The sequence below is a fragment of the Oncorhynchus mykiss genome, chromosome 11 (assembly GCF_013265735.2).
Source record: "Oncorhynchus mykiss isolate Arlee chromosome 11, USDA_OmykA_1.1, whole genome shotgun sequence".
NCBI classification, from domain to species: domain Eukaryota; kingdom Metazoa; phylum Chordata; class Actinopteri; order Salmoniformes; family Salmonidae; genus Oncorhynchus; species Oncorhynchus mykiss.
Window position 1 is genome coordinate 57,275,866 of NC_048575.1, and position 22,277 is coordinate 57,298,142.

At 41.9% G+C, this 22,277-nt stretch overlaps 2 long non-coding RNA genes across 3 annotated transcripts; both read left to right on the top strand.

Annotated features, from left to right (window-relative positions):
• Nucleotides 1-11,858: 11,858 nt before the first annotated feature.
• LOC110536634 lies at nt 11,859-18,333 on the top strand. The gene is made up of 3 exons (XR_002475497.2): nt 11,859-12,665; nt 16,078-16,152; nt 17,620-18,333. It is a non-coding gene; the product is annotated as an uncharacterized LOC110536634 (long non-coding RNA).
• Nucleotides 18,334-18,455: 122 nt separating this feature from the next.
• LOC110536635 lies at nt 18,456-20,681 on the top strand. 2 transcript variants are annotated; one of them, XR_005034685.1, is made up of 8 exons: nt 18,456-18,538; nt 18,712-18,814; nt 18,922-19,026; nt 19,175-19,262; nt 19,465-19,541; nt 19,634-19,811; nt 19,956-20,167; nt 20,313-20,681. It is a non-coding gene; the product is annotated as an uncharacterized LOC110536635 (long non-coding RNA). The 2 variants fall into 2 exon arrangements; XR_005034684.1 differs by having other exon boundaries at nt 19,634-20,167.
• Nucleotides 20,682-22,277: the final 1,596 nt, after the last annotated feature.

Sequence of the window (22,277 nt, forward strand, 5' to 3'; positions counted from 1 at the left end):
GGCCTTAAATGGCTATACAAATCATAATAGCAGGGGATCTCACGCACAGACACACACACACACACACACACTCCTTTTAAGGGAAAAGTGCCGGGTGTATTGTGGTCATTGTGAATCCTTCTGGCAGTGGTGCAATTGTACAGATGTAGGACCTTAATTTGATTACCCTGTTGTAGGACAACTTTCCTGCAATGCAGAATAATTAAAACAAAAAATGTATCAATACCTTCAAAAATGTCCAATAATTATAAGCAACATGATTATTTTTCTGCTGTCGCGATCTGGCTAAAATTAAAATCCAACATCTGTACATTGATCAGTACTCTCTGGGCTCTTGATTATAATAAGGCTTTTACATTTTCCTGGATCATGCTCTTACAGTAAGTGCTCCAAAGCTCTTTGGCTCAGTTTGAGCCATTAAGCTGAAAATCACATACACTTTTCACCCTCATACAGATATGGTTAAAACAGTAGTCATACAGATCAATGTACAGATGTAGGATCTTAATTTGAAGCAGTGTGCTCTAATTAATGGGTTGATACATTTTTCACAAAGGAAATTAAAGTGGAAATAATTTTTCAACCTCAAATACACTACAAGTTTAAAAGTTATCCTGCGTCAGGGTGATCAACTTAAGGTCCAACATCTGTAGGTACTAGGGAACCTACACCCCACATCTGTGTCTCACGCAAGAGTTAGTCACAACAAGTCACTCACTAATTTCTTTCTACATCTCCCTCCCTCCCTCCCCCTCTCTCTCTCTGACCTACCCATCCACATAGCCCTCATTGTAGTAACTCATCAAAGAGCTGTAGCTAATTGCGACCATTTGCAAAAAAACACTTTCATTGATGTAGATTATTATAATTTGTTCATACTCTGACTTTTCTATGGTGATAATAGACATTGTGAGATGATTTATTGATTTCTGAAAAACAGTTCAGGAGTGCTCACAAAAACAGAGCTCCTGGAACACTTTTTCCTGCCATCATTGTTGCCATGGAGACCACCGTCTTTTACCTTTCTGTAAAAGACTGTGGGACTGAGAAACTCTCTCTCTAATGGTAAAGCTATCCAGCCACCATGTGTACAGTGGTAACCAATATCAATTTAACCACAGAAACTTCTGCACTACTTATTTGTACTTAATTTCTTTGCTTGGGGTAAATAGAGCTTTGGTACTTGCACACCATTTTAAACATTGACTGGGTTTATGGACACACCTGCCTCTCATTCTCCATTCTGATAATGTGACTGGAAAATGTGTGTGTGTGTGTGTGTGTGTGCATGCGTGTGTGTGTGTGTGAATTTCATGACACCCACAATAACATCTGCTAAATATGTGTATGTGACCAATAAACTGTGATTTTGATTTGATTTGATTAGAAAGAGGCAAGGTATTGTATTGCACATTGACACATATACAGACAGGCTTGAGTAGAAACACCAGTGTCCATCCTGGTAGAACTCTGTTCCCACATCCCCTCTCGCCGTCTCAGACAAAGGGGTTCTGCTCTCCATTTTAGCCCAATGTGATCCAGATGACGCGTGGTTTCCATAGGTAGGAGAGGTGGTGCCGAGGTCTTCACGGGTCACCTCTAATTCACCACAGAGCTCAGCACACAGAGTCAAAACACACAGGACCCCTTCACAGACCAGACCAGGAATGAATTTACACGCTACACCTTTATTCATTACCATATCATAGTGGCAACTCAGCTTACCAAATCTAATTTTCATTTGCAATACTGTTTGGAGTTTAATATGTAAGCACACAAATGCATATTCATCAGAGTTTCTTGTCTTTTGTTTTGCACAGTAAACTTGACTTTTTAGGTATTCACTCTGATACCTGTCATTTTGCCAGGCCGTCATTGTAAAGAAGAATTCTTAATTGACCTGACTGGTAAAATGCAGATTTGATAAATAAACTAAATAAATATGCTGCATGGATTGGAGTCCTACATCAGTTGTGCATATGAGTGGTGTATGGAGGGAGACAGAGAGGAGAAAGACTAAAGAAGGAAAAGCATGTTGGCTAGAAATAATTATTAGCATTGTCCAAATGATCTCATCTTCAAGAATGTTTCAGATTTGACCAATTATTTTTATTTCTCAGCTCCCTCCTTTTCTGCTTCTCTTCTCTCCTCTTCTCTTCCCGTAATGCTTGTGTGTGTGTTTGTGTGTGTGTGCGTGCGCGTGCGCGCGCGCGTGTGTGTGTGTGTGCGCGCGCGTGTGTGTGTGCACGTGCGTGTGTGTGTGTGTGTGTGTGTGTGTGTGTGTGTGTGTGTGTGTGTGTGTGTGTTTGAAGTGCAGGAGCTGTGCTCTGTAACCAGAGCCTCCATCACGGAGAGGCTGTCCACTGGAATGACAGCAGATCGCCTCAAACGTAATTTGTCTGTAAGCTGTTAAAGATGGCAAGGGAGGAGAGAGAAACTAAGCTTGGGAAATATTTATTTCCCCAAAGCTCTAATCATTGTGGCAGTGCCTGGCTCTATACAGTCTAAAATAGTAAATATGATCAAAGACAGTTCAAGGGCTGAATAGCGATCACTCTCCCTGTATCTGTGAGGCTGCACGTGCGAGGCTGTGTGCAGTTGTGCATGGGAGCTTGTAGGAATGTTTAAGGAATGCTTGTGATTTTGAATATCTATTAGCTTTATGTTTTTCTATACGCTGTATGTTTAACTATCAAACACATTGGTGAACATATCAGATAACCAGGAAACCTACAATACTCAGACTGTGTTTTCCGGTCTTTTCCATCCTAGAGGAGAAGCAGAAGTACAGTTCACTGTGTGTCTGATTAAGCACATATCTGTATTTTTATTTGTGCGTCTTTCTGTACCTCAGGCAGTAGGCAAGGAAAAACAGGGGGGGGGGGTGGGGGGGGGGGGGGCTTAGTGAGTGCAAAGGGAGAGGCGAAAGGAGTGCAAAGCACAGGCAAATTATACAAAACCTGTACTGGCGCATTCTCAAAACCTAAATAGCAGCATTACTCAGTTCTCTAAAACAGTCAATAAACACACCATGTGCATGTATGTGTTTCTGTGCCAAGGCTGTTTAACAAACATGTTTTACATCACAGGTTGTAACTCCCTTCTTAAATCCAGGAGTGCATTACAACTCAACAAGATTATGATGAAGCGTCTATGGTTTAATACACAGGGTTTAATACCATGGGCACAACGTTAATAGTAATGACCATGTTCCAGGGTTTTGATTGGTCACTCTGGGAGACTGGAAAATGTGCACACATAACCTATCACACTCTCAAATAAAACACATACCCTACCACAGAAACACTTCACATTTCAATTCTCTACACTCTTAGAGAAAAGGGTTCCAAAAGGGTTTTGTAGCTGTATCCATAGGAGAACCCTTTTTGGTTCCATGTAGAACCATTTTTGGTTCTAGGTACAACTCTTTTGGGTTCCATGTAAGAACTCTCTGTGGAAGGGGCTCTACATGGAACTCAAAATGGTTTACCTGGAACCAAAAGGAGTTCTTCAACGGGTTCTCTATGGGGACAGTCGAAGAACCCTTTTTGGTTCTAGATAGCACCTGATTGAAAATGGTGGGATAACAAAAAAAAAGATACAATTCCATTTAAATCTGAGAACTACATGTACAGATTAACCAGTAAAGTAACAACACATAACCAACAGACTTCAGGGCCGCTGACTTGTTTAAGATTCATGAAGGCTGAGACATTACCCCTCCTCTCCTTCCTCTCTCTGCATCTTCTCACAAGACGCAGTAACACACAAGCCTAGATATATCACCTCTGCTAAATTCATTTGGATGCTTTATGTTTGACACTGTGTATTTCTACAGCCAAGGGGTATTCACACGCACACACACACACACACACACACACACACACACACACACACACACACACACACACACACACACACACACACACACACACACACACACGCTTACGAAGGAGAAATAGCATGTGCAGCCAAGAGCAATATATTCTGTGTTATATTATGAATAAAGGGAGAGAGAGAGAGAGCTATGTGTAATTGCAGACATGTCATTTGCAGTATTCTCATAATATCAAGTGTGATTATGCATGAATTCCAATCCCATGACATTGAGAAGCAAACGTCTTTTTAAATGTTTAACCGCAAGAGTACTCTTTTAACATCTCACCCATAGAATACAAATTCTCAACACAACAAAAGACCTGTTTTTCTTTAATTATTTTATAAATGTTCTTAATGCTAGGTAATCTCATATTCTTTCCTGTGTCAGAAATTCAGCCAAAGTAATCTGCAGTTTATTACGTTGCTAACGGATACATACTGAGCTCTGAGCCTCAGTGGGCAGTGGTCATATTATTTTGGGCATTAAGTCAAGAAGTATTAGGGAGGTTGAATGGGGGTGGGGGGGAATAATTGGGTCAGGGGTTGGAGGTTTTTTGGAAATACAATAAGGGCTTTTACACCAGGCCAAGAGTACAGGAATATGGTTCTATGTAAGGAGGTTCCAGTATGTGAGATGTGATGAGGGGAGAGAGAGAGAGAAAACATCTCTGCGACTTAAAAGATTAAAAAAGGGTGATCTCTCTGAGTCAGGCTGCCTGTGTGTGACAGTGAAGGGCAGGTGTGAATGTGTCAGTGTGTGTGTCTATATGAATAGATGGACAGTGCACTTTGCATGACTTTAAATGTGTTTTATCTGCATCAGATTTGATTGAGAAAATGTGAATGTCTGAACCACTGATCTTTGAACTAAGCTACCTATACTTCCTGGAACATTAAACTCCAGGCTGTATCACATCCGGCCGTGATTGGGAGTCCCATAGGGCTGTGCATAATTGGCCCAGCGTCGTCTGGGTTTGGCCGGAGTAGGCCGTCATTGTAAATAAGAATTTGTTCTTAACCCTCCTGTTGTGTTCGTTTTATGTTAAATAATTCTGTGTTCCCGGTCCAAAATGACCGCCCCATTATAGCTGATTATAAATCCATAATAATACATATATGATCACCTAATGTTGTGTTAGATATTTTTATCAACTTAAAAGCTATTGTGAACAAGTTTTGAACTTCTATTTGCTATTCATGACCTGTAGGCCTCATTGACCTGAGCTCATACAACTCGTTTTTGAATTTAGAAAAAGCATAATGTATGAATTATTTTGACTATAGCAAATACTCAGATGAAACATTTTGTGCTATTTATCACAGACTACTTCACTGTCAGTTTCCTGGCCTCTCTCCTCCTCACCAGTGTCATTTTTAAGATATGACCAAGAGCCTCACATACAGTATATCGTTTGGCTATTGTGCTGCCACAGAATGAATTGTGAGCAAGGCCTCAAAAAAGCTTTATATATCAGAGCTGCGAGAAAAGTTCTATATATTATTGAAACAATGTTGCAATTGTTTGTGAGAATGCCAACAGGTGTGGTTCCCGTGAGGGAAAGACTCTGTTGGGGAAAGGTTCCCGTGGGGGTTGACATGGAAGCCAAGAAGGGGATTGAGGTGTGTGTGTGTGTGTGTGTGTGTGTGTGTGTGTGTGTGTGTGTGTGTGTGTGTGTGTGTGTGTGTGTGTGTGTGTGCTCAAACACACATGCATGTGGGGGTCTGAGAGAGGAAGTGTGTCTATCTGATGATTGGGCATGTGCCTGAACTCAATTTTATGCACTAATTGTAGTCTCACCCATTCATTTGTAATGACCGGTCATTTTTGACCTGGAACACCACAGGTGTACAAAAGTTAAATAAAACACCCAAAATGTAATGAAAATCATCCATTTGTATTTTGTGTGTTCAGATGCCCTGTGTGGACAAAGTCATGGAACCTTATGAAAATCAGATTAAATGAACTACATTTTTCAGAGAGAAAACTTGTCGGTCCAATTCGACCGGAACACAACAGGAGGGTTAACTGACTTGCCTAGTTAAATAAAGATTACATTAAAAAACAAATGAAAAAAACTCCACTTGTGGCTAAAGATGCTGCCCCAGAGCCAACCCCTACAATTATTTTATTTCGCCTCATTTTTCTTTCATGTCCTTCCTACTTTCCTTCTCGCTCGCTCTCTCTCTCCCTCTCTCTCTCTCTCTCTCTCTCTCCCTCTCTCTCTCTCTCTCTCTCTCTCTCTCTCTCTCCCTCTCTCTCTCTCTCTCTCTCTCGCTCTCTCTCTCTCTCTCTCTCTCTCTCTCTCTCTCTCCCTCTCTCTCTCTCTCTCTCCCCCTCTCTCTCTCTCTCTCTCTCTCTCTCTCTCTCTCTCTCTCTCTCTCTCTCTTTCTGTCTCTCTCGCTCTCTCTCTCTCTCTCTCTCTCTCTCTCTCTCTCTCTCTTTCTGTCTCTCTCGCTCTCTCTCTCCCCTCATATTCTTCATTTTACCATTTGACACAATCTGTCAAATGGTAAAATGGTTTTATTTTACATTGTCTAACGTCCCCCTCCTCCCCCTGTCTCATTTCTCCACACCCCAGTCCTTTTGTGATATTAAAATTGTGATATTAATTCAGAGTCACAGTGATTTTTAAATGGTCGCCTTAACCCCCGCCTCCAGCCAACATAGAGACTAGATAAGCGGACAGGCAGAGAGGCCCTATCTATCAGGCACGGCGCTGAATGATGGACAGTAATTAAAAGTTAGCTAATAACCTCTTCACACCTGACATTTCAACAGGGAGGTCCTGGACACCATTATCTACATATAGATTAAAAGGCGTAATTGGCAGGAAGATAGGTTTAGGAGGATCGCGAAAGGAAGGGAAAGAAATCCCAGGCCTTCACCAAACCATTAAGCGGAATATCTGAGTGACACTCTGATTTTGCCCCTCTGCCTAATGCGACCGGAATTGAGCTGAACTAAAATGCTAAATGAATGTAGCCTATCTCACCGCGGTTATTACTGGGGCAAACACTGGCAATGGAAAATAGCTTTAATTTCATAATAATTGCTAGATGGACGTGACTCATTAGAGACACAGTGTTCTGAGTGGAAAGGGAAGGAGGGAGGACTCTAGAAAAATGATTCTATGATGCCGATGAGGTGTAGAAGTATGTATTGCGTCGCATCTTGGGAGTTGAGGACTAACCACATGACAAGAAGAAAGGTTGTTTGTTGCCAGGTGAGATGATAGGGAGAGGAGAGTCCAATGAAAGGATTGTCCAATGATATGTGCCTCCGTACCTTCATACTCCCATATGGCTGTGTGGAGGGAAACGGTTTCCTTGGAGACGGGTTCAAAAAAATAGAACTGGAGAAAGATATGCATTTTCCACATGGAAAAATAAAGTGTGGTGGTATAGTTATTTCTAAGTTAATATGAAACGAATATCGAAGGCAGAAACACCTTATCTGGCTGTCAGTGTTTTATCTGCAGTTTCACACTAGTTCCACACTAGAATGTACAGGTTCACATAATCATATGCTTCAACTGAGACTCGGTACTTTTGATGAAAAAGTCCCACTAGCATCCATAAAACCATGACTAATTCCAACAGCTCTGTGTGTGCAGATGAAGCTCACATTAAAGTAATCACACAGTGCATATTTGGCTCCTCTTAATTGTAAGTGCTAACACATTGCTCTTGGTATTCAGTCACGGGGCCTGTTTCAGCAAGGGGAGAGAAATAAACTCAGAACATTCTACAATATCTTCCAGCAGCATATTTACACTGATCTCTGTCACATGTCTGGAGCAAATTATTATTTTATATGTACTACTACAATATACTTTAGGCTGTTGTGGAGAACTGAAGTACTGCCTGTCATTGACTGTAAAGTGGCACTGCACATACATAAAGGTTGTTGGCATTGGTTTGAATAGATAAAATGCTTTAGGTGTTCATTAATGAAATGCTTAAGAACCTGTGACACATGGGGTCAAGAGCTATTATTCTCCAAAGCAGTCACAGTAACTGTAGACATTGGCTCCTCAAGATGTGATTTATCCAGGACCAGGTTGAAGTTGACACAGAGGCATTAGTTTGTTCCTGTCTTACCCCTGTCATTCGCTACTCACATGTAGTAGGTCTTGCATGCTCCTGGCTCCACCACTAGATGTCCCTGTTGCCCCAGTGTTAGGCAGTGACTGTTGTGGTGGTGATCTGTGTCGTGGTGACCTGTCTCCCCAGAGCCCTAGCTCATCCATCATGTCCAGAGGGGCTTGTCCCTCCAACACTCAAATCAGAATAACCCTTTCTCTATTTGACTATTTTTCCCTTCCTCTCTCTTCCACCCCGTTTCCTCTCTCCGATAAAGCGATCAATTTACTGTTCACACTGCAGGATTGGGGTTGTTAACAGGTATAGGGTAATGGGATCTCTACTGGCAGCCAGGCACTGAGAGGGTTTTACTCCCTGGGCCCCCTCTTTCTCCACTCCACTCCAACCTACCTACCACCCTCCCTCCCTCCCTCCACACACACACACACACACACACACACACACACACACACACACACACACACACACACACACACACACACACACACACACACACACACACAACCGTTTGATGGATTACAACCACCGTTCATCTAAATTATGTCATTGGCAATAAGCAATCTGCTTAATCTGGCCTAAATGAAGAGCAGGGTTTGTTACTGTTGACCCTTCCTCAGCACTCACTTCTCCTCCTGATTACTGTCAGGCCCTGTAGGAGTGACGGCTGGGCCCCCCACAGAGCCAGCCACACAGCCAGTCACACAGCCAACTATCCAAGTCAAAGGAAAGGAAGGGGTACTTCCGTGCTGTGAGTGCCAAGGCAGCAAGCTAAAACACCCAGCCTGGCTACCACTATTGACCTCTCTGTAGCTATGGGTGCGCCAATGGCATGGCGTATTCAACCTGTCTGACTTCAGCAGGTAAATGCGCTGGTGTTCCCTCACCCCTGCCATTTTGTTCCAGCCCTGCCATTTTGGCTCCTCTGTCCCTGAGGTCCCCCTTCCCTTTATGTTTAATTCCTTGTTCTCCTGGTGTCTCTTTCTCTCTCCAAAATCCTCCCAGCTGCAAGGCAGATGTTGAGACATTTTCATTCTTTCTTTCTTTCTTTCTTTCTTTTTCTCTTTCTTTCTTTCTTTTTCTCTTTCTTTCTTTCTTTCTTTCTTTCTTTCTTTCTTTCTTTCTTTCTTTCTTTCTTTCTTTCTTTCTTTCTTTCTTTTGGACTGTGTTCAGTCCAAGACCTCATAGTGCTGACCACACAGATTGCATCAGTAATGGTGGGCAGCAGCAGAAAACTGATCTCTATAATTGCCATAAGGAAAATCATAACATATATAATCAATCTGTAGGACACAAGCCAACAAATTAACTCACCAAATCTCACTTCTCCCAACATTTCTCATTATTTGACATTATTTCACAAAATAATGAAATGGTCCAATTTGTCATGCATAGTCTGTGTTACCCCAGTATATGTTCTTGGCAGAGCCGGTTTGCAAAAGGTGACCCCCCAGACAAAAAGGAGGGGGTCAAGAGTTTATCAACATGTGGAGCCAATTAATCTTAGTTTATGGCTTTGTCTTCATAGAGTGTAAACATAGAACAATCCTCTCCTGGACAGAGTTACTGGCAAAGGGCCGCCCACCCTCATACATTCCTCCTGATCCCTCCCTCCCTCCCTCCCTCCCTCTCTCTCTCTCTCTCTCTCTCTCTCTTTCTATTCAATTCAATTGAAAGGGCTTTATTGGCATGGGAAATAGATAAAATTAACAATAAAAAATAACAGTAGACATTACACTCACAAAAGTTCCAAAGGAATAGAGACATTTCAAATGTCATATTATGGATATTTACACTGTTGTAACGATGTGCAAATAGTTAAAATAGAAAGGGAAAATATATAAACAAAAATATGGGTTGTATTTACAGTGGTGTTTGTGCTTCACTGGTTGCCCTTTACTTGTGGAAACAGGTCACACATCCTGCTGCTGTGATTGCACACTGTGGTATTTCATCCAATAGATATAGGAGTTTATCAAAATGTGTGAGTCTGTGTAATCTGAGGGAAATATGTGTCTCTAATTTGCTCATACATTTGGTAGGAAGTTAGGAAGTGCATCTCAGTATCCACCTCATTTTGTGAGCAGTGTGCAGATAGCCTGTCTTTCCTTGAGAGCCAAGTCTGCATACAGCAGCCTCTCTCAATAGCAAGGCTATGCTCACTGAGTCTGTACATAGTCAAAGTTTTCCTTCTGTCACAGTGTACTCTATGTTTAAGGCCAAATAACATTATAGTTTGCTCTGTTTTTTTGTTAATTACTTTACAAATTGGAAATAATTCTCTTTTTGTTTTCTTATGATTTGGTTGGGTCTAATTCTATTGCTGTCCTGGGACTCTTCAGGGTCTTTTTGTGTTTGTGAATAGAGCTCCAGGACCAGCTTGCTTAGACCTGCTTCCAGCACCGGCTTGCTTAGACCAGCTTCCAGGACCAGGGTCTCTTCTCTAGGTTAATCTCTCTGTAGGTGATGGCTTTGTTATGGAAGGTTTGGGAATCACTTCCTTTTAGTTGGTTGTAGAATTGAACGTCTCTTTTAGCAGGTATCGTCCTAATTCTGCTCCGCATTTATTGGTTGGTGTTCTACGTTGTACACTGAGGATATTTTTGCAGAATTCTGCATGTAGAGTCTCAATTTGGTGTTTGTCCCATTTTGTGAATTCTTGGTTAGTGAGCGGACCCCAGACCTCTCAACCATAAATGGCAATGGGTTCTATAACTGATTCAAGTATTTTTTGTCAGATCCAAATTGGTATGTCAAATTTGATGTTCCTTTTGATGGCGTTGAAGGCCCTTATTGCCTTGTCTCTCAGATCGTTCACAGCTTTGTGGAAGTTACTTGTGACGCTGTTTAGGCCGAAGTATGTATTGTTTTTTGTGTGCTCTAGGGGAACAGTATCTAGATGGAATTTGTATTTGTGGTCCTGGCAACTGGACCTTTTTTGAACACCATTATTTTTTTGTCTTACTGAGATATACTGACAGTGTCCAGGTCTGACAGAATCTGTGCAAAAGATTCTGTGTGTTTTTTTTGCCAATTTTAACTGCATACTTGTTGTTTGTTTTTCCCCCAACACCGCTTTCCATTAATTTGTATGGCAGACCCTCATGTTAAATTGAGTCAAAAGCTTGAGAAGACTTTGCCTTTGTTTTGGTTTGTTTGTTTGTAAATTAGGATGTGCAGGGTGAATACGTGGTCTGTTGTATGGTAATTTGGTATAAAGCCAATTTGACATTTGCTTAGTACTTTGTTTTTACTGAGCAAATGTAAGAGTTTACTGTTAATGATAATCCCATGGTAGTTATTTGGATCAAATTTGTCTCCACTTTGTGGATTGGGGTGATCTGTCCTTGGTTCCAAATATTGGGGAAGATGCCAGAGCTGAGAATGATGTTAAAGAACTTAAGTATAGCCAATTTGAATTTGTGGTCTGTATATTTTATCATTTCATTTAGGATACCATCAACACCATAGGCCTTTTTGGATTGGAGGATTTGTATTTTGTCCTGTAGATCATTCAATGTAATTGGGGAATCCAGTGCATTCTGGAAGTCTTTAATAGTTGATTCTAAGATTTGTATTTGATCATGTATATGTTTTTGCTGTTTGTTCTTTGTTATAGAGCCAAAAATATTGGATAAGTGGTTTATCAACACCTCTCAATTTTGGAAAGATAACTCTTTGTGTTGTTGTTTGTTTAGTGTTTTCCAATTTTCCCAGAAGTGGTTAGATTCTATGGATTCTTCAATTACATTGAGCTGATTTCTGATGTACTGTTCCTTTTTAGTATTTCTGTATTGTTTTAGTGATTGGTGTAGGCTCAGGTTTTCTGTGTCTGTAGGTTTTCTTAGGTTGTCTGATTCACAATTTTTTTTTTGATAGGGAAGCTGAGATGTCAAATATGCTTTTTAGGTTTCCTACTGCCAAGTTTACACCTTCACTATTACAGTGAAACATTATGTCCAGGAATGTGTCTAAATGGATTGAATTTGTTATTGCCTAATTGTTTTTTGGTAGGTTTCCACACTACTTTCCTTCCATTTATAGTATTTCTTAATATTATTCATTTCCTTTGGCTTTGATGCCTCATGATTGAGTATTGCTCTGTTCAAGTAGACTGTGATTTATCTGTGATCTGATTGGGGTGTCAGTGGGCTGACTGTGAACTCTCTGAGAGACTCTGGGATGAGGTCATGGATAAAGTAGTCTATAGTACTACTGCCAGGAGATGAGCTATAGATGTATCTACCGTAGGAGTCCCCTCGAAGCCTACCATTGACTATGTACATACCGAACGTGCGACAGAGCTGCAGGAGCTGTGACCCGTTAGGTTGGTAATGTTGCATTTGTTGTGTTTAGGAGAGCATATGGGGGAGGGAATGCTGCCATCTCTCTCTCTCTCTCCCTCACTCCCTTCTGCTATCCCCCCAGTCCCAGGATACAGTAAGATTCATTGGCCAAATACCTAAAGCTGATTATTTTACCATTATCCTCATGTGGGTTCATTCATCATGTATGTCTTGCAAATGTGAGATATAGTATGTGACCAAACTGAAACACACCTTCTGATGTTGACTTGTTAACAGGAGGGAGGAGGGGAAAGGTCTCTGGAAAAGCTAGCGCTACAGTGAGGGAAAGAAGACATCTTGAGGAAGGAGAAGAGCAGCTTTGATGCCCCTAAAGCACAGGTTCTACAAGTCTTTCCTACATTCATTTTATAAACCTGGTTTATTATGCTAATTTCCCTACAGTACACTGCACCAAATGCCTCCCTGTTTTCTCCCATGAACAATCCAGCAAAGGTTTTACAATATTTTATTATTGCAATATTAAATGTTTTGTCGCAGGGGTGCAAAAATGAACCATACTCTGTAAAGACAAGTAATCATATCAAATCCACCAGGATCATTGATTCTTTTTTTTACTGGAGAGACGTGTGGGATTCTCACCCAAAACAAGAAGCTATAAATACAACTGTATTTATTAATAGACGTAATTATCAATGCTTGGTTTATTGTCGAAAAATCTCCAAGACACGTCCCCCAAGCGTTTACATGTATATTTTATACCCAAATGCCTGACAGTTATCTTGTTCAATCATAAAACATCCCACAGAAAGCCCTTTCACAACATTTGCATCATTCCTTTGATGTCTAGACATTATGTGCTTGTCTTTTTTCCTTCTAATCCTTCTATGCATAAAAAACCTTACTTCTGACGGTCTAGTATGTCATCTCCTAAGAGAGCAGTACTTGACTGAAGTCACTAGACAGTACAAAGCGTCTTCATTGGTCCATATTCATGAAGGTGTAGATATAAATAGGAATAAATCACCAGTAGGGAATGGATCAGGGGGGGGGGGGGGGGGCTTGTGAAGAGGGGCATTTTTTCTGTCCCCACAAAATAATCCTAAAGATATAGAAGCTGTACAGTTTCCCTCTTCCGGGTTATAACTGGGGAATTGGTGGTTGGGGATGCATGTCAGAAGTGAAAACATAAACACACTTAAACTTGGAGAACAACAGAAAAATGTAAAGCAGAGAGAGAGAGAAGATAAAAAAAGAAAGAGAGAATGAGAGAGATTGTCTTTTTATTATGCACTCAGCAGTCTTGGTTCTCAGTCTTTCCGGCGATAGATAGTGTTGTGATGTCTGGAACTGATGAAGTATTTCTGGAACAGTTGAATAATTCGTCAATGTATGGCCTGTGCCTTCACAGTGTAGTCTCCTCTCCCAGCCTGGCGTCAGAGCAATACGAAATATACTAAACGCAGTGGCGTGTATTCATGGATGCCAAGGGAAACCAGTTTTCACCAAAACATTTACAAAGAAAAAAACATACAATATCTTTTGTCTCTCAGTGTTTGATCATTTTCCTTCAATTCTCAAGAAACTGAATGTATCTCACCAGAGAAAGCATTCAAGCGAGCAAAACAGTGCCCCTCTATCTGATGCTATCTGGTCAAAAAGAGAATAACATTGTTGCCGCCCATAGCGTTGAATGCAAGGGAAGCCAGCGAGCACTTGGCCTCCCTTGATAAAAAGCGTATAAAATTATAGCCAATCTATCTAGCTAAAATGGTCTCTTTCCGAAATTAGCCATGGATGGAGATAGGGATTTGGACTTGTCGTTTTCACTTAATTCTCCATACTGGCCAATGATTGTGATGGAGATTCTGATCCAACCATAAATGCAAACATTGTACCCTGGTCTGAGAGGATGGAAGTTCAATATGTAGCTAGATGTAGTAGTGTAATGTTAACTAGCTGGCTGAAAGGAAGTTAGGCTAGTGAACAAGCATTTTAGCCAGGTAGCTTAGGACAACAAAAACCAAAAGTGTGTACTGCATGACAGAGTCATAGACTGTTTTGTTAACATGAAAGGGAGGAGGATGGCATTGCAAATGCACGCAAGCACGCGCACACACACACACACAAACACACACACACGCACGCACGCACGCACGGACGCGCACACACACACACACACACAAACACACACACACACACGCACGCACGCATGCACGGACGCGCACACACACACACACACACACACACACACACACACACACACATACACAGCCAAATCATAAACTAAATTGTTTGTGGTATCTTTTACTTGTCACTCTATTAGACTAAGCAGAGGTGATTTGATTATGTTAAAATGTTGAAGTTGAAATGGTGCTGGAATTGTGGAGGCAGCTCCTCCTGTTTTCTTTGTGACTTGTGGTAACTCTCTGACTCTAAATCAATAGCTGTTTAGTAGTCCGAAAATGATGGAAACATTACATGCAACATGCTTTGTGGACTGATGTTGCTCTCCGGTTTTGTGATGAAACAAAGTTGTGGAGTAATTTATTCTGCCAGTGTGTCTTCTCATTGTCTCGACCTTAGGCCTATATATTACGGTGGCAAGGCACATGATCTAACTGTTGATAGAGCAAAAATAAACTCAATTATCACAACACATACAGTAGGTTGTTATATGGCTCTTGTTATGGCTTCCCCGGTGATTTTACTCACGCACCGCTACAGACTTCACATATTCCTGAGCACTTCCAAGATGTATTATACCTAATAATGCAAGAGCTTGGGACTATAAGGTTGTATTTGCAAAAAGATAACTCTGAGGTAATTGGCTTTAAAGTCTCAGACCCTTGTTGGTTTGAATGGTGTCAGCAATTTTTACATTTTATTATTTCAAATTTAACAACATTAATTGGGGTATTTAAAGTACTATATAGGTAGAGAACATTGATCAGAACAAGGCCATGTCAATAACTACATTTTGACAAAAATGCAGATAGAACATTGAACAGAACAGGGCTATGTCAATAACTCAATTAACCTTATAGTCCCAAGGTCTCGAATGTTCTAGAGAAACAAAAGTAGGGAGGTTGGCCCGACAGGATGGGTGAGGGTAATCTGCGACAGTCTAGCAATCCAGAGGTTGCATGTTGTAGTCTTGTCAGGGACAACTGTAGTGTTTTAGCAAACCTGCTACTTAAATTCACTTAACCTTTGTCGTTGGTTCTCCTAAACACCAACGTAAATTCTTCCCATAATTCTGATTTGTTGTTACGGTGCAACAAGCCAACTGGTCTCTAGTATAGGCGTACAATTACTATACGTCCTCCATTCATAATGTAACATATCATGCTAAATGGAGTCACAGATTTAAATACAGAATAATATGAATTGCCCTCAGACCACGTTGCCTTTCCAGACATATAGGAGGTTAGACCCCCACACTATAGAACCAAAGCCCACAGCTCGCAATCCACAGCCCGTAGGCCCTAACGGTTACCACTCTGGCAGAAATTGCACTCAGTGGACAAAACATTTTGGTTGGAAAATGATGGGCTATTGATTGTATCATGGGTTGGTTTGATTACAGTTGATTATATTACATTATAGATTATGTGTGTCATAGATTGTTTGTGGGTATGTGTGCTCTGTCATTACAGACCACTGCTCTCCATGCCGATACGTCTGCTCCAGTCGGATGGCATTGAACTTAGAGGCATTGAACAAAGGTCGTTAGCTGGAGCACACACTCCCGGAGGTTATGGAAGTGATGTGTTTGTGTGTGTGTGTGCAGATGGGGTCCGCAGTCCGTCGCTGAGCTTGGGTATTCCTCCACTGCCTCATTAGGACTGATTTACACCGCAGCAAGGTGAGTAGGTAGGCAGGAACCCCCCCCCCCCACCACCACCACCACTCACACCGCCCTGCCTTTCTCCTTTATTCTCTCTGTCCCTTTCTCTCTCTCATTCTCCTCCCGTGCACAGACAATGGGCCCCTGGAGAATACCGGCTTGTGCTGAATTATTCAAATCAGCAGTGGCAGAAAGCCGGAGAGCGAAGGATAGAGGCAAGGAGAAAGAGGAGGGAGAGAGGGAAGGGAGAGGGAGGGAAGAGCAAGCAAGCAAAGGAAAGTCAGAAAGTGCAAGCAGAAAGAGAGAGAGAGAGAGAGAGAGAGAGAGAGAGAGAGAGAGAGAGAGAGAGAGAGAGAGAGAGAGAGAGAGAGAGAGAAACAGGCATTGGTGGTTTCTCTCTGCATGCAAATAGCATCCTGCTTTCTTTTCACCTTCCCTGATGTTACTTTCTCTCCTTCTTCCTCCCTCTCTTTCTCTCTCTGTGAGTCACCCCCTGCCCTTCACCACTTCATTAATACACATCTGTACCCCAGCTCTGTCCACCACTGTATGCCATACTCCCTGAGCTAGCAGTGAGGAGTCAGGAAGAGGGAGAGGAGAAAGGGGGTGGTGGTGGGTGCTCGACAGCCGCACGTGGTTGGCAGGAGGAGAATGCACCGGTAATTAGCCAGCACCAGTACAGACAAAAACCCAAGTAGAAGAAGAAACTAAAAAAAATATGCGCTATGAAAACAAGGCTCCTGCCAGGCTATGTTCCCTAGAGGGCAGACCTGGACATGACGGTGTGTTGCAGTGTGCTGTGGTGTGCTGGCCGGGAACAAAGGAAGGAGAGGAGTGCTAGAGATGAGACTATCGGTTGAGGAGTGGGCCTGTCATGCCAAATAGTGTCCCCTGCCAAAAAGTCCCCCCCCCCCCCCCCCCCCCCCCACGTCACAATGGGATTTAATGTGTTCTAGCTTCTGTTAGTAGGGCTGTTGCTAGAATTTACAAAATTCTGACCAGATTACGAAATGAACCAAAAGCATCCGTTGCTATGCTGGTTGCTTGGCTCTATTTTACCTTGTAGCGGTTGCGATGGAAGGAGGATGTGGATAGTTCTAGTTCTATTTCACCGAATAAACTCTCGCTCAGTCTGCCTCAGAATTGCTCTCCAAGGACAGTGTTTTTGACAATTCCAACCTTCTGACTACCTGCTGCTTCAGAGGACCGAAAAGACTGGAAAGAGAACACTCTTTACCATATAGTTGTTTTTATATAATTAAATGTTGTTATATATGAAGAAATCATTTAAGCTGATTTTAGATTGACATTGCTACAGTACTTATTTACCTCAGCCTGCCTAGTCAGCTTGCCAGCTACAGTTTTATTTAGCTAACGTTAGCAAGCTAGCTAGCTACTGTAACTGTTATTGTAGCTTTCTGTTTGTATGTAGCTTGCACTTCAATGGCATCCCTCGAGGAGATTTTCTTTTATCTTTCCATCCAGGCGAAGCAATATGAGGTGGGAAGAGAGTGGAAGACAGACAGAGAGAGAGATGGAGATGGAGAAAAACATTAGTGTAAATGTACTTAGACTTATTTCAACAACTCTTTTCTCCCAAATTGTTATGCATGTCCCTCACACAACCCAACCCAGCCACACAGGAGGGTGATTTTTTTACTAAGGAGGAGAAGGAGGCCATTTCTGAGTGAAGCGCATGATTGCAAAAAGCAACCTTTGCTTCTTGCTTTTTTTTAACCCCTTTTTCTCCCCAAATTCATGGTATCCAATTGGTAGTTACAGTCTTGTCTCAACACTGCAACTCCCATATGGACTCGGGAAACACAACCCAACCAAGCCGCACTGCTTTTTGACACAATGTCCACTTAACCTGGAAGCCAGACACACTATTGCGTCAGAGGAAGCACCATACTACTGGCAACCATGTCAGCGTGCACTGCGCCAGGCCCACCACAGGACTCACTAGTGCACGGTGGGACAAGAACATCCCTACCGGCCAAACCCTCTCCTAACCTGGACAACGCTGGGCCAATTGTGCACTGCCCCATGGGTCTCCCGGTCACTGCCGGCTGCGACAGAACCTGGACTCGAACCCAGAGTGGCACAGCTAGTACTGAGATGCGGTGCCTTAGACCACCGCGCCACTCAGGAGGCCCAACCTACGCTTCTTCTGACGGGGAATTGTCAAAGAGGTGAACAGCTGGGCAAGTCAAGAACCTTTTCTTTATCAATCACATTCTATTTTATCTGAAATTATTATGATCTCAATAAATGTCATATCAGAGAGCACACAATGTTTCAAGTTGTCACTTTTTGCTTGTCTAGCCTGCCAGAAGTTTGAGAGGGTGAAGACTGGCGCTGGAGTTGAAGCCCATCAAAGTTCTTTCACCATGGCACATGATCGGTAAATGTCCCAATAACATTTTTGCCCTGATAAGTTGTTTTGTAATGGTTGCTTTATTTGACCACAGCAGAGTTCATTATTATAGTGTTTAGTGTGTATGAAAATATGCATACTGTATGACACAGATACGGGTAAGAATAAAGTAATCTTCTCTCTAAAACTTTAAATGTTAGGGGTGGACTTCATCAGACCCTTCATGAAATCCAGGAACGGCAACAGCTGGTGTCTGACGGCGACCAATCACTTTACCAAGTGGGTGGAGCTATACCCCTTAAGGTCAGTAAAGGAAGAGTGTGTGCTTAAATCTAAAGTCCCTTCTGTAACCCATAAAAAGGGAGCTTGGAACCAAACATAGATTTTCGTTTTGTATAATATCCATCAAGGACGAGACTTGTGAGGCCACCTTCAAGGTGATGGTAGATATCTTCAACACCCACGGTTCTCCTGAGATCATCTTGAGTGACCGAGGTCATGAATGCTGGAACAAGGTACGGATGTTATGGGTTATATTCTGTCACCAATGGTTTGTTTTAATCATTTTTTACAATTTGCTATTGTTTTCCCATGGGACATAATCAGACATATTTCAATATCTTACATTATCAATAGATACTGCTCTCCTACCCCCTCCTCCAGGTTTGGTGAATGTACCAACCAGACCCTCAAGACTGCCATGGGCAAGTCCCTTAATTGGTACCAGGAAGGGAGGGAGAACAACCTGAAGGTAATTTTCTTTGCACCCAACAGCAGCATCCAGGCCTCCACATAGTACGGACGGGAACCACAGTTGTTGACTGAGATAAACAATGCAATTGTATATACATATAGTCGTCTTTCAAATGTGTGATTGACTTAGTGTTGTTGTTTGTCTATTGCTATTTTTGTATAATCACTGATCACTGAAACCCCACTTGATGTGGTGGAAGTCGTCAAACCAGATCAGAATTCCTTTGAGGACCACCTTCAGGCACGGACTGAGAAGGATGTGGAGGTTTTTCACCAGGTAAAAATGTCCGCTGTTAATTTCTTTTCTGACCCTCCAATAGATATTTGAAATTTGAAATATAATTGCATTTGTTCCTTTTGTCAATCCAGATGAGACTGAACATCGACAAGGCCCAGGAAAACTGAAGGAGAGCTACCAGAGCAGAATCAAGAAGGGGACCAAGTGCTACGAGATCCTGGCAAATGACTCAGTTTGGAAGAAGGACAAAAGGAAGGCGAGACCTGGGAAACCTTGCTGCTCTTCCGCTCCCAGCTGGGGTCACCATCTGTTAGTGAACATAAAAAATCTCAGATAATAACTATTTGTATTTGACACAAAATAACCTGAAGCTATTTTTAGTTTCCCTAACTCTGATAGTTTACTCTTTGTCTTCCTCGGGTTACATCGGTGGAAGCCAACAATTTTCTACAGTTGGAGCAGTTGGATGGTGGACCACAAAAAGCATTGACGTCCCTCACTTCAGTGGAGCCCAATAGACAAAGAATGTTGAGCTTTGGTTGTTGACATTTGAGAAAGCAAGAAATGGTAGTTATGCTGAACTTTTAAAAATGTACCTCTTCAATTTACCTCTCCAAATGACTTTAGGACCATCGACTGTCCAAGCCCAAGAGGTATCCCTTGAGGTAAAGTGTTGAAAATACATATCTCCCATTTATAACACTGCACTAATCCATCAAATTTTCTCACAGTAAAATGTAATCTGTGTGTTTGGCTGTGACCATCTCTTTCTCCCAACCTGCTCCCTTTAACTCTGCTCCTGTTCTCCAGGACCTAGGGGTTCTGCCCAACACCCAGACATGGATCCACCTGATGTCCTCCATTACTAACCACCCTCCAACTTTTCATAACATCATCTACAGCTCCTGTTGTTGTCATGTTGTCATCATCTGCTAATAAAGTTTTTTGCTCTATTATACTGGGAGATACACAGATTAACCAAAAACACTAGCACTGCAAACACTCAGAACAAAGAGAGCAGCAGTGCCTGAACTTTGCAGTCTCCCTCTTCAAGTCTCCCTCTTCAATCTATGATTGCCATGTGAGTGCACAAAAAAACTGTGAAAATAAATTAATGACAAACTGTACCAAAAATGATCAAAGTTTATGTATTAAAATCTTAAATATTGCCAGGTTGGTTTTCACAGCTGTTTCACAAGGTGTTCATTATTGTACGGTATCCTTTGATGGTATTTATTTGCTCCACATTATTCATTGTTGTATCCTGGGACCTACAATAGATACATATATATATTCAACCACAAGGGTGTACTAATGAGATAAAACAAAAAATCATAACAGGACTACTGAAATGATATTATTTCAGTGTAGATAAGGGAAAGGCAGGTTAAAATTAAAACAGGACAGCCAGACGAGCCAGTGTATGAATCAAACTTATTTGCATATGAATGAGTTGGAAATTAGCTGACTTCGTGATCTGTAAGGTAAGTAAATTTAATGTGTCAAGCAGATCTTTGCCATTTCCAAAACGTAGCAATGCTTAAGACATGGATTTCATGTTGTAATGTTAACAAGGTACCCAAAAGTAGTTAAAATTAATGTTTTCATTTTATTACCTAAACAAAACTTGTTGCGGAAATCAGCCTAGTTTGCATAGCGATGATGAAATAATAAGCTCAATGCTTGTTAGATATGGTATAGCCTACATCTTTTACACACTATCAAGAGTAAAGGTTCATTGAGTTCAAATGCTACATCAACATTTGAAATGTAAGGAGACCTCTGGAATCCAAAACAAACAGATGATGTAGCCTGAGATCAGCTAATGATGTCTCCCGAGTAGATCAGAGAAGGTTACAGTGTGATTGTCCACCGTGGTTTGATATGAAACAGGTAATTGATCTACTGGCAGAGTGAAGGTCCATGAACTTAAGTCTAATGGAGAGACTCCCTCCTGTCCCAACTAATTAACTCTCCCCCTCTTGAGTTTTACTGCCCCGGTTTGAATAAGGACGGAGAACATTTGTGTGTGTGTGTGTGAGTGTGTGTGTGTGTGTGTGTGTGTGTGTGTGTGGTGGTGGGTGTTTGTGCATTTCAGTATGTGTACTGTATATGTGTTTGTGCATGTGTGTATGTATACATGTCTGCATGTATGTGTGTGTGTGTGTGCTGAGCCAAGATTTGATGTGTGAGCCCAGTGCTAGCCTCATTAGTGAGAGGGCTTGGTTCATTAATTGATGTGAGTGAGGAATTTTGGTCCAGGTCAGGTCTCTTAATTCCACATCAGGAATTATCCACCATCAACATAGCCTTTTGATTGTTTTTACTGTTTCCTGTAAAACCAGAGAGCATCTCATTCTCCATGTAGTAAAAGACAAAAGGACAGCTCAGTGTGAGGCTCTCTGCATTGGGTACTATTCCTGATGGATAAATGTCAGTGCTGGTCAGTGAAGCCATTTTCTCCTTCTGTTCCTCCCCCACCTGAGCAGGGTGGAATAACCTCAGTACAATCTCTTCCATTGGGGTTATACACACACACACACACACACACACACACACACACACACACACACACACACACACACACACACACACACACACACACACACACACACACACACACACACACACACACACACACACACACACACACACACACACACACAGAGAGAGGGCAGAGACTATTGATAACAAGCTGCTCTTGTGAGTCATGCAGAACCCACACGGGAATTGTTTTTCATAAAATGATGTAAAGCCTTAAAATGTATTCCAGAG